This window comes from Panthera tigris, chromosome B3, assembly GCF_018350195.1.
Source record: "Panthera tigris isolate Pti1 chromosome B3, P.tigris_Pti1_mat1.1, whole genome shotgun sequence".
NCBI lineage: Eukaryota > Metazoa > Chordata > Mammalia > Carnivora > Felidae > Panthera > Panthera tigris.
The window spans coordinates 116,247,696-116,260,487 of record NC_056665.1 but is presented as its reverse complement, the minus strand read 5'-3'; the positions used below and the strand labels follow the sequence as shown (position 1 = coordinate 116,260,487).

Genomic DNA, 12,792 nt, shown 5'->3' with positions numbered 1-12,792 from the left:
CAGGGGTGCAGAAGCAGGTGAAGAAAAGGAACTCACCAGCAAACCCAACCCCAAATTACAGAAACCAAGATCAAAAGCTGTCTACATGTTGATTAAACTCCACAATTTAAAGTCTAACACATTTTTTTTTAAACGTTCATTTTGAGAGAGCGAGGGAGCGAGCCAGTGAGCCGAGGAGGGGCAGAGAGAAAGGGAGAGAGAGAACCCCAAGCAGGCTCCCCACTGTCAGCGCAGAGCCCCACGCAGGGCTCGAACTCACAAACCGTGACATCATGACCTGAGCCAAAATCGAGAGTCAGACGCTTAACCGACTGAGCCATCCAGGCACCCCTAAAGTCTCTGATTTATTATAGATCACTAGGACATCTAGTAATAAAAGATCTTTTGACAAGTGTCTCAGAACAAATCTGTAGCCTCTTGCCACGATCCTGAATTTACTCTCAACTCCTCTGTGATTTTAAAGAACAAATGCATACAGTATCTACATTTACCTGAAGTTTAAAAGCATACAAAAAGTTGTACTACACAAATGTGATAAAGGCACAGACAAAAATGCATGAGAAAAAGAAAGAATAAAATCAGGACAATGGTTCCTTGGAGGTAGAGAAAGGCACTGCTGTTAGGGTGCATTACCCTGGATGTTTAACTGCACCACAGAATTGGCAAATATTCCATTTCTCCAGGGTATTGTAGGAAAGTACATATGGGTATTTGTTGTATTATTCCTGATGCTATTGTTTTTATATCTGAAATATTGACATCAACTTTTTTTTTTATGTTTTTATTCATTTTTCAGACAGAGAGAGACAGAGCATGAGCAGGGGAGGGGCAGAGAGAGAGGGAGACACAGAATCCGAAGCAGGCTCCAGATTCCGAGCTGTCAGCACAGAGCCCGACGCGGGGCTCGAACTCACAGACTATGAGATCATGACCTGAGCTGAAGTTGGACGCCCAACTGACTGAGCCACCCAGGCGCCCCAGTATCAACTTTTCAAACAAGGAATCAGAAATTTGACCACAGATGGTTGTAAGACACACAGAGCAGGTCCACACCGCCAAGTATAAACCTACACAAGGAGCTGGTTTCAGGCGGGCAGACCAAGACCCTCTTCAGAGCTCACAGCCCAAGTGGGTTGATTACAAGGCAAAACCTTCCGGAGGGAAAAGAGACAGTGAAAGCGATAGATTTTATTCTCCTGTCTTTGAATACTAAATCACTCTATCTGTTAACTGTTGAGAGGGAAGAGGGTGCCGCCCGAGGATGCCAGTCAACACCAGCACGCCCTGCCAGTTTAATTTAATGGTATTATTTTGCCTTGCTTTGCAATTACTCCCACATTCCCCAGGGAGAAACTAATGGATTACTAAAAATAAAATGGAGTTTAAGTGAATCACTTAGGATGTTTTGGCTCCCAACGTAAACTGGCTTAAACAAAAAGGAAATGCACTGGCTCAAAGGCCTGGACTTCTGGAGGCCTCGGGGCTTGCTTCTCTGTCCTCCACCCTGTGTGGCTTCTTGCTCAGGCTGCAGCCACAGCAGATCTCATGCCAGCACATAACAACATCCAGAGGAAGAGAGAGAGAGAGCGACAGGCTCTTCCTCTAGCCCTGTTTTAAGTATGAGACGACTTCTGCCAGAAGTTCCTGGCAGACCTGCCCAGGAGTCTCCTCTGCCAGGGCAGGATTACTGGGCCGTTCCTGAAACCATCCTTCCCTCCAGGTGACAGCCAACACTGGCTGAGGAGTCACTCGTGGACAAAGCAGGGATGGGACTGCCTCTAATGGGGCCTACCCTGGAGCTCCTACATGGGAGATAAATGGGATGCAGGATACGGATCCAACCCTAATGTCTGCTCTGCTGATGTTTACTGGGAACAGCCTGAACAATACTGTGTTCATCTGAAGATGAAATTAATCACTGTCGTTAGGAATTTATATACATGGCTATAGACTCAAAAAGCAGACGACCAAATGAATTGATCCCTTTGAGGAAAGTAGATTTAAAAAAAACGTTTCTGTATTTCCACTGCTCCAACTTAAAGACACAAAGTCAACTCATTTTAAAGCAGGTAGGTCATAGGAAGTACAGGATAGCACTTACTATATTCTTGTGTCACGGCTGCAGAAATTTAAACATCATTCACATTAATAATGAATAACCTGAAAAGAAAAGAAAAATATAAAATAGTTAGAAAACAGTTCAAAAACAGGAAAACAACAGCTAAGTACAAAAGAAATTTCACTAAAAGAAAATAGTTGCAAAAAAAAAAAGTTTCATCGTTTTTCTGAAAGAGACAAACCAGCCTTTGCAAGTAGGCAGCTGCATTTAAATTAGAAGTCAGAGAAAACATCTGTAATATTAGAGTATCTCTCAATATTTTCAAGTTCAAATCATCTGCATCTATCGTCAAACAAGCTAAATACATTTTAATCAACTAATATTGCCTTGGACTGCTATTTGTAAAACTGAAACAAAAACGGAATTATTAAAAGGATCTCAAAAATCATGTAGTCCACCCCTTAGAAAACACTACTCACATTACTGCAAATTAAAGTTAGATAAATCAGCTTCCATTAATTTCTAAATTTCTAAACTCAGAGATACGAAGGAAGAGTTCTCAGAAAAAATATACAAAGTGGATTCAAATATCTGATACTGCGTCTTTATTAACACTTTGAATATTCAGCATACCACAGAACGCTAAAGAAACACACCCACACAACTAGGGACTCTACAACCCTGGAAAGGCTGTGAATATTTGAAAATGAAAGATGAGAACTTTTTCTCTATTCAGACCTCAGGACAAATAACAATACAGCAAAGCACACTCTTAATTGAGAAGAACTTAAAAACATAAAAGTCGATCTCTGCTGTGAGGTTTCCTCGGGATGCTGTGCCCTGACAGGGCTGAGGATAGCTACAAATACCAAGTCGAATGTCACCTTCCTCAGTGTATGTAAGATTCAGCCATGTTGTTGGCATCTAGTTTGTAGGGAGGAATTTTTTTCTCTACCCTCTCATGTTCAGTTTCTAGAGGCCTGCTAATTAAACTAACAAGGACAAATTAACAGGAGAAAAGGTTTATGTTAATATTTCTACACGCATGGGGATGTCACAGAAAAAAAGTTAAAACCCAAAGAAGCAGTCTGACTCAGGGGCTTAAATACCATTTGAACAACGGGCAATAAATTGTGGAGAAGTGACTAAACAGGGAAAGGGGGATTGGGCTCCTAAGGATGATAACTGGAAAGATGACCAGGAAATGTATGGTAGATAGGACTGTTTAGTAAGATTATACAGACTGAAGTTTCTCCAGTGGTAAGAAGGGTTCTCCTCTTCCAGGTACAGAGACGGGATGCACCTTGACAAATGGAAATTTATGCCCCATTGTCAGGGGAACGACAGAAAACTCTTCCTGCATCTGCTGTTGCTCAGTTTCCTTCACTCAAGATAATCCTTGCGCCAAAGTAGCATATTTTGGGGTGGCATATTATGATCACCTTCAGGTTCATAGAAATAAAAACACCATTAAAAGAAAAGGTGCAAGGGAATGCCAACTGGTGCAGCCACTCTGTGAAACAGTATGAAGGCTCCTCATGAGGGAAATTGAAAATAGAACTATCCTATGACAATAGCAATTGCACTACTAGGCATGTATCCAAAGGATATAGAAATGAACCCCAATGTGTATAGCAGTGCTATCAACAGTAGCCAAAGTATGGAAAGAGCCCAAATGTCCATCGATGGATGAATGGATAAAGAAGATGTGGCATATATATACAATGAAGTATTACTCGGCAATCAGAAAGAATGAAATCTTGCCACTTGCAACTACGTGGATGGAACTGGAGGGTATTATGCTAAGTGAAATTAGTCAGAGAAAGACAAATATATGACTTCATTCATGTGGAATTTAAGATACAAAACAGATGAACATAAGGGAAGGGAAGCACAAATAACATAAAAACAGGGAGGGGGACAAAACGAAAGAGACTCTTAAATACAGAGAACAGGGGCGTCTGGGTGGCTCATTTGGTTAAGCACCCAAACTTGGCTCAGGTCATGATCTTAGGGTTCATGAGTTCGAGCCCTGCATCAGGCTCTGTTGCTGACAGCTCAGAACCTGGAGCCTGCTTCGGATTCTGTGCCTCCCTTTCTCTCTGCCCCTCCCCCATTCATGCTCTGTCTTTCTCTGTCCCTCAAAAGTAAATAAACATTGAAAAGTTTTTTAAACAGATACAGAGAACAAACTGAGGGTTGCTGGAGGGGTTGTGGGTCAGGGGGATAAGCTAAATGGGCAAGGAGCATTGAAGAGGGCACTTGTTGGGATGAGCACTGGGTGTTTCATGTAGGTGATGAATCACTGAATTCTATTCCTGAAATTATCGACTATAAGCTAAGTAATATGGATGTAAATATAAAAAATAAGAAAAAGAAAACTAAACATACATACATAAATAAATAAATAAATAAATAAATAAATAAAATATTTAAAAATTTAAATAAAAACAGAGAACACTGAAAAGGAAAAAAAAAAAAAAAAGAAACACAAGGAGGACAGAATTTCTGGCTGGTCTTGGAATAGGGGTAGAGAGAAGGGAAATAAGGAGACAGACAGAAAGGAAGAAGTGGATGTACCCTAAATTGACCCTTCAATGATCCATACCCTTGTATAATCTCCATCCCTAAGTGTAGGTGCGATCTGTAACTTGCTTCTAACTAACAAAATATGGCAACATTGATGGGATGTTACTCCCATGATTATGCTATAAAAGACTGTCTCAGAAGACTGGACAGTGAGGGATCCTTCTCTTGGCCTTGAGGAAGCAAAAAACCATGTTGGGAATTGCCTTTGGAGAGAGCCAGAAGGCAGAGAACCACAGGTAGCCTCTAGGGTCAAAGGGTGGCCTCCAGCAGATGGCCACTGAGAAGCTGGGCCCACACACAAACAGCCACAAGTAAATGACTTCTGCCAACAACTCAAATGAGGCTGGTAATAGATTCTTCCCTGGCCAAGCTTTCAGATGAGGACACAGCTCGGCTTACACTTTGCAGCAGCATCAGACTCCAAGGAGAGGATCCAACTAAGCCATGCCTGGGCTTCTGACCCATGGAAAGTGGTAATAATAAATGAGTACTGTGGTTTTTTTAAAAAAAGAATAAAGGTGCAAGTCTCAGGGGCAGCACCTTGGTGGCACAATTGGTTAAGCATGGGACTTCAGCTCAGGTCATAATCTCACGGTTCATGAGTTCAAGCCCCACTTCGGGTTCCACACTCTCCCTCTCTCTCTGCTGCTGGCTCACTAGTGCTCTCTCTCTCTCTCTCTCTCTAAAAAATAAACTAAATAAGCAAATGGATGAATGAATGAATGAAGGTACAAGTCTCAGAAGAGAAGAAGATATTTGCAATTCATGTATCTACTAAAGGACTCATCCAGCATATATAAAGAACTCTGATAAAATAATAAAAAGATAGGCCACCTAAAGGAGATAACCCAAATGGTCAATAAGCATATGAAAAGGCAGGTGCATAACCTAATTCATTACCATTTACCATATATATTAAAGCCACAATGAGATAAAATTACATACTGATCAAGATGGCCATACCAAGTCTTAGGACATAGAGCAATTCAGCTCTCCTGCTCTGCTAGTGGGGGTGCGAACTAGAAAACTGTTGAGTGGTATCTAATAAAGCAGAAGATAAACATACAATGTGGCCCAACAATTCCACTCCCAGGGAATGCAGACGCATAGCCTCAAAGACACACACAGTAATAGTCAAAGAAGCATTCATTGTAATAACCGAAACTCAGTAACAAATAAATTGTGGAGTCTACACACAACAAAATATGATACAGCAGAGGTCAGTCAGCTTTTTCTGCAAGGGCAACATAGTAAATATTTTTGGCTTTTGAGACCAACAGTCTGGGTGCCCTGCTTCAACTACTCAACTTTGCATGTGGAGTGCATTTACACAGATAGGCAACAGGTAAATGAATGGGTATGGCGATGTTCCAATAAAACTTTACTTACAAAAACAAGCAACCAGCCACAGGCTGTACTTTGCCTACTGTACAGTAATAAATATATATGAACCATCGCTAATGCAACAACACAGACGAATCTCACAAACGTAATGTTGAGACAGAAGACAGACAGGTGAGAGAATACAGTGTATGATTACATTTTATGAAGTTCAAAAACAGGTACACCTATGTAAGTCAGGATAATAGTTACCTCTGAGGTGGGAAGAGGAGTAAGAAGAGATCAGAAAGGGGTGTGATGAGGGAGCATTAGGCAAGCTGGGAGCAAAGCACAAGCTAGCAGAGCATCACCCCCAGGTGAGATACATGTGACATTCCTCAGGCACTCCTGGCTGCCCAAGAACAAAGGAAAGGACAGAAAACTAACGGTTAAACTGATAAGAGTCTCTGTTGGTTTACAAATATCTTAGCGCAATTACAAAAAAAAAAAAAAAAGGCAATCTTATCAATAGCCTAAAATCCAAGAACTCCCTACTGCTGCAACGTTAATGCTTTGATAGAGGGAAAAACAGCCTTAGCTTGACAACGCGTAGGCCTCCAGTATCCTGTAAGTCTTCATTAGCATATGAAAATTCCCTTAAGAAACTTCCTCTTGACTTTACCTCCCCCAACTCCAGTATATCACCAGTCACTCTTCACAACCCCAGTGCAGCACTTTCTACCCACAGGTACTGTCCCCGTGCTTTCATTAAATCACCTTGCTTTGCACCAAAGACGTCTCAAGAATTCTTTCTTGGCCATCAGCTCTGAACCCATCATCACCCCAAAACCTTATCAGAGTAGAACTGGGAATTTTGGTGGGCTAGTAATACTGGATTCCCTGATTTGCGCGGTGGTTTCATGATCATGTTCAATTTGGGAAAATTCATCAAAGTGCTCACTTAAGATTTACTTAATATGTGTTATACGTGATTTTAAAAGTAAAATATTTTGAGGAGCCTGTTAGTTAAACATCTGACTTCAGCTCAAGTCATGATCTCATGGTTTGTGGGTTCAAGCCCCAGGTTGGGCTCTGCACTGACAGCTCAGAGTCTGGAGCCTGCTTCAGATTCTGTTTCTCCTTCTCTCCCTCTGCCCCTTGCCTGCTCATGCTGTCTGTCTGTCTCTCTCTCTCTCTCTCTCTCAAAAGTAAACATTAAAAAAAATTTTTTTTTAAGTAAAATAAGATATTTTACTTTTTATTTATTTATTTTTTAAATGAATAAAGGCCAGTAGTATATACTAGAGGCCAGTAGAGTTGTTAGGGAAAAATCTGTTATAAGATGGCCCACAGGACTGATAAGGGAATCCAGTTCTTGTCAGAAGACTCCCCTTCCGGGATTTCCTTCCTACCCTGCTCGCCACAGGTGCCAAATTACTACTACTGAGGGATGCGGAAGTAACAGACTATAAATTGTCCCCTCGGTTGATGCTCTGGGCTCAGATCTCTGGAGAATGATTTCTTCTGGGCCCACCTGTGTAAAATAAACCTCCCTCCTTCCAAGATCTCCAAGTGCCGCTCAGTTTTTCTGCCGGGTGATCCAGACCAGTTTCCGTAACAGTATAAATGGATGTTTTCTCAAAGCCTGGGTTCCCTGGACATGAACCACTCTGATGCAGCAGCAAGCCTTGAGCCCTCAAGACGCATGATCCTAGAGCCCCTCTTCAGCTAGTATGATGTCTGCCCAGCAACCAAACCTTTGTTCTGAGTCCCAGATGAGCTGTGGAGAATGAGCTGTGAGACAGAACACACAGGAGTGGCAGGAAGGGAATGCAATCCAGAGGGAGAGAGGAAAGTAACAGATGGTGGATGAAGAAATTGGTAGAAATAAGCCGCACATTTTAATATAATCTGCTAAGTAATCTATACACAGAATAAAAGTCCTGTGAGCAGCTTAGAAACACAATTTGGAAGGTGCCCTTTGGACAACAATAATGACATTTTAAAAGCTAACTAGGGCTCTTAAAACACTGTTGAATAGGGGCGCCTGGGTGGCTCAGTCGGTTAAGCGTCCGACTTCAGCTCGAGTCACGATCTCACGGTCCGTGAATTCGAGCCCCGCGTCGGGCTCTGGGCCGATGGCTCAGAGCCTGGAGCCTGCTTCCGATTCTGTGTCTCCCTTTCTCTCTGCCCCTCCCCCGTTCATGCTCTGTCTCTCTCTGTCTCAAAAATAAATAAACGTTAAAAAAAAAAAAAAACCTTAAAAAAAAAAAACACTGTTGAATAGATTTGTTTCCAGTACAATTTCTTCCAGTTTTTGAAACTGAAGAAGCAAACCTGACAGATGAAATAGTCTTGACTTTCTAGGTCTGCATACTTCAAACAGTTTCTGTATCTTGACTTCATCTTACCCATCTATACTATGTCTAAAACTTAGATACTTAACATCCCAGGGATCAGAGGAAGCCATTAACTTACCAGGGTTGTGCCCAAATATATTGGGAAAGGCAGAGAATACATAATTGCCATAGACAACAAGACCATGGGCACATTATAAGGATTCACACTCTCTTTGTATGGGCTTGTATCATGAGTGAAATAAAGAGCAAAGGAGTAAAGAAAAAAATAAATGAAAAAAAAAAGTGAAACCCATTCACTGTACTGCATTTACTGCATAATTGGTAAGTGTGAGAAACTGCACTAGACGCTGGAAATGCGAAGATAATGTTCCCATCTTTAAGGCGCTCACAAGCCTTATACAGAGGAAGCTGACAAGCCTGTGCGTCAATAATTTAAATTAAATGTTGTAACAGTTACACAATATTCACAAGTGCTATGGTGCTAGAGATTCACAGGAATTATCATGGAGGAGGAGTGGGGAGAAAGGGTGAGGAAAGGAAGTCTTTCCACAGCAGGTAAGAACTGAAATGGGTTTTGAATGATTAAAGATGGTCAAGGGAGGAAGAGGAGAACAGCATCATTCTAGGTAGAGAGAGAGTGTGTGCAAAGGCACCGAGGAGTACAAGAAATCTATGGCAGCCAGAACATCTGTAATACAAGAAATAGAGAAGGAGTGACAGGTCTCCAAATATACATTTGTGTCTAGTTTTGACATCTGTAACCATGGTAACGTTTCACAAAATCAAGAAAGTAAAGAATTAAAATCAACCAGTATGTGGGGGTAATTCAAAATTAAATACAATCAGTGACAAATGGACTGCATTACAAATGCACAACATAACCACTTACAGGAATGCAGAGGAAAAGAACTAACCTAGCATCTTTGGAGACCACTATCTTGACTATATACTCTGAGGCTAGAGACAAAACAAAGAAAGGAAGAAGAAAGGCCAGAATGAACTCTCTGATGTTGAACTCAAATCAGAGATGAGTTTTCACACATATTTCAGTAGATAACAGATATAGATAAATGTACATTGGTGTTGAACTCAAATCAGAGATATCATGCTTTCTAATAAATGTATGTGTTTTGTAAGTGATAGATGGATACAAGCATACCTTGGAGAGACTGCAGATTCAGTTCCAGACCACCACAATAAAGTGAATATTGCAATACAAGTCAAATAACTTTTTTGGTTCCCCGGCACATATAAAAGTCACGTTTGTACTACACTGTAGTCTATTAAGTGTGCAATTGCATTATATGTAAAAAAAAAAAAATGTACATACATTAATTAAAAAATACTTTATTGAAAAATGCTAACTACCATTTCAGCTTTCAGCAAGTTGTAATCTTTTTGCTAGTGGAGGGTCTTGCCTCAATGTTGACGGCTGCTTACTGACCAGGGTGGTGACTGCTGAAGCTTGGGGGACTGTGACAATTTCTCAAAATAAGACAACAATGAAGTGTACTGCATTGATAGACTCTTCCTTTCATGAATAATTTCTCTATAGCACACGTGCTGTTTAACAGCATTTTAGCAACAGCAGAACACCTTTCAAAACTGGAGTTATTCAGGGGCACCTGGGTGGCTCAGTCAGTTGAGCATCCAACTTTAGCCAGCTCGCTGCTGTCAGCACAGAGCCCACTTCAGAACCTCTGTCCCCCTCTCTGTGCCCCTTCCCCAATTGTGCACATTCTCTCTCAAAAATAAACATTAAAAAAAAAAAATTCAAGTTATGCTGTCAGACCCAGCTGCTGCTTTATCAACTAAGTTTAATCCTAAATCCTTTGCTGTCATTTCAACAATCTTCACCAGAAGTAGATTCCATCTCATGAAACCACTTTCTTTGCTCATCCAGAAGAAGCAACTCCTCATCCATTCAAGTTTTATTCTGAGATTACAGCAATTCAGTCCCACCTTTAGGCTCCACTTTGAATTCTAATTCTCTTGCTATTTCCACCACATCTGCAGTGACTTCTTCCACTGAAGTCTCGAACCTTTCAAAGTCATCCACGAGGGTTGGAATCCACTTCCAACAACCTATTAATATTGATATTCTGATAATGGCCTCTTCCCATGAATCATGAATATTCTTAATGCTATCTAGAATGGTTAAATCCTTTCCAAAAGGTTTTCAATTTACTTTGTTCAGATCCATCAGTGGAATCACTATCTATGGCAACTATGGCCTTACGAAATGTATTTCTTAAATAATAAGACTTGAAAGTCACAATTACTCCTTGATCCATAGACTGCAGAACGCATGTTGTGTTAGCAGACCTGAAACCAACATTAACCTGATTGTACATTTCCAGGTTTGTACTCTCAGTGAGCAGTAATATTCTGAAAGGAAACTTTTTCTCTAAGCAGGTTTCATCAGTGGGCTTAAAATACTCTGTAAACCACGCGGTAAACAGATATGCTATTACCTAGGCTTTGTTGTTCCATTTAGAGCACATGGGCAGAGTAAATTTAGCATCATTCTGAAGGGCCCTAGGATTTTCACAATGGTCCACGAGCACTGGCTTCCAATGAAAGTCACCAGTTGTCTTAGCCCTTACCAAGAGAGTCAGCCTGGCCTTTGAAGTTTTGAGGCCGGGCACTGACTTTTCTTCTCTAGCTATGAAAGTCCCAGATAGCATCTTCTTCCAATAGAAGGGTGTTTAGTCTACATGGAAAATGTGTTGCTAAGTGTTGTCACCTTCCTTAATCATCTTAGCTGGACCTCTGGGAGAACTTGCTGCAGCCTCTACATCAGCACTTGCTGCCTCACCTTGCACTTTTATGTTAAGATGGTTTCTTTTCTTAAATCTTATGAACCCATTTCTGGAAGCTTCCATCTTTTTTCTTCTGCAGCTTCTTCACCTCTCTCAGCCTTCACAGAATTGATGGGTCAGGGCCTTGCTCTGGATTAGGCTTTGGCTTAAGGGAATGCTGTGGCTGGTTTGATTTTCCTCTGTGCAGGCCACTAGAACTTTCTCCATATCAGCAATAAGGCTGTTTCACTTTCTTATCATTCGTGTGTTCACTGGAGCAGCACTTTTCATTTCCTTCAAGAACTTTTCCTTTGCAGTCACAACTTGGCTTTCCGGCACAGGGTGCCTAGTTTTCAGCCTATCTTGGCTTTCCACAGGTCTTCCTAAGTTTAATCATTTCTAGCTTTTCATCTGAAGCGAGAGACACATGACTCTTTCTTTCACTCGAACGCTTAGAGGCCAGTGTAGGTTATTAATTAGCCTAATTTCAAACCGTTGTGTCTCAGGGAAGGGAGGCCAGAGGAGAGGGAAAGAGATGGGTGTGGGCTGGTCAGTAACAGTCAGAACACACACAATCCTCACCAGTTAAGTTCACCATCTCATGGGCAGGATTCATGGGGCCCAAAACAATTATAACAGTTATACTTACAAAGATCACTGGTCACAGATCACCATAACAAATATAATAGTAATGGAACAGTATGAAATATTGTGGGAATTACCAAAATGTGACACGGAGATACTAAGTGAGCCCATGCTGTTGGAAAATGGAGCCAAAAGAGTTGCTGGACACAGAACTGTCACAAATCTTCAATTTATAAAAAAAAAAAAAACACACTACCTTGCGAAGTGCAATAAAGTGAAATGCGATGAAAAGAAGTATGCTTGCAGTGTTGTTTTAATACATTACTACCATGATTTATTTTGTAGCGCAACCTGTCCCAGATCTGGCCAGAGCAAACCCCCTCCAAGATGGCTTCTGGGTCATTTTCACATCATTCTCTGAGCTTTTCCTTGCTTTCTGAAAATAGATGTTTCAGTCTCATTTTTTACTTTCTCACCCTGGAAAGAACCACAGAGTCCTGGTTCCTTTTATTAGAAAGTGATATTTAGAAATCAAAATCCAAGCGCTAGAGGTGTTCATTGCCATTGGATACTACTCTGAGGCACTCTTCAGTGATAGCGTTAGCGAATATACATGTATATGTACTCATACATACCTACACACTCACACATTTTATCTACATCTGTAGAACTTTTCAAGGAATAAGACAAGGTGATTATCAAGTTTACATGAAAAGTCAAAGGCTCGAGAAGAATCAAGATACTTCACAAGAAGAAGATGATAGTGAGGCACTCGCCCTACCAACTATCAATTCCAACAGAGCAGGAATTGTAGATTAACAGAGAAAGGTTGAATTATTTAATAATGGTACTTGCACATGTGTTTATTCATGTGTGTGTGGGGGGGAATTAAACTGAATCTCTATAGAGATTTCCACCATCTATAGAAAAATCAATTGTAATTTAACTGAAGACTTGCATATAAAAGGCAGGATTATAAAACTTTTAGTAGCCAGTAAAAGAATATTTTATGGCTTCAGAACAGGTTAACAACATAAAAAGAAAAGCCATAAAAATAAATTCATTCTACATTAAAATA

General features: G+C 40.8%; 1 protein-coding gene across 10 annotated transcripts in view; it reads right to left on the bottom strand.

Moving 5' to 3' along the window:
* SIPA1L1 (signal induced proliferation associated 1 like 1) overlaps positions 1 to 12,792 on the bottom strand; it is a 362,769-nt gene that overhangs the window by 181,167 nt on the left and 168,810 nt on the right. For all 10 annotated transcript variants that reach the window (XM_042990031.1, XM_042990035.1, XM_042990026.1 and 7 more), the window contains one exon: positions 2,102 to 2,160. The gene's annotated coding sequence lies outside the window, so the exon portion shown is untranslated. The remainder of the gene's footprint in view (positions 1 to 2,101; positions 2,161 to 12,792) is intronic.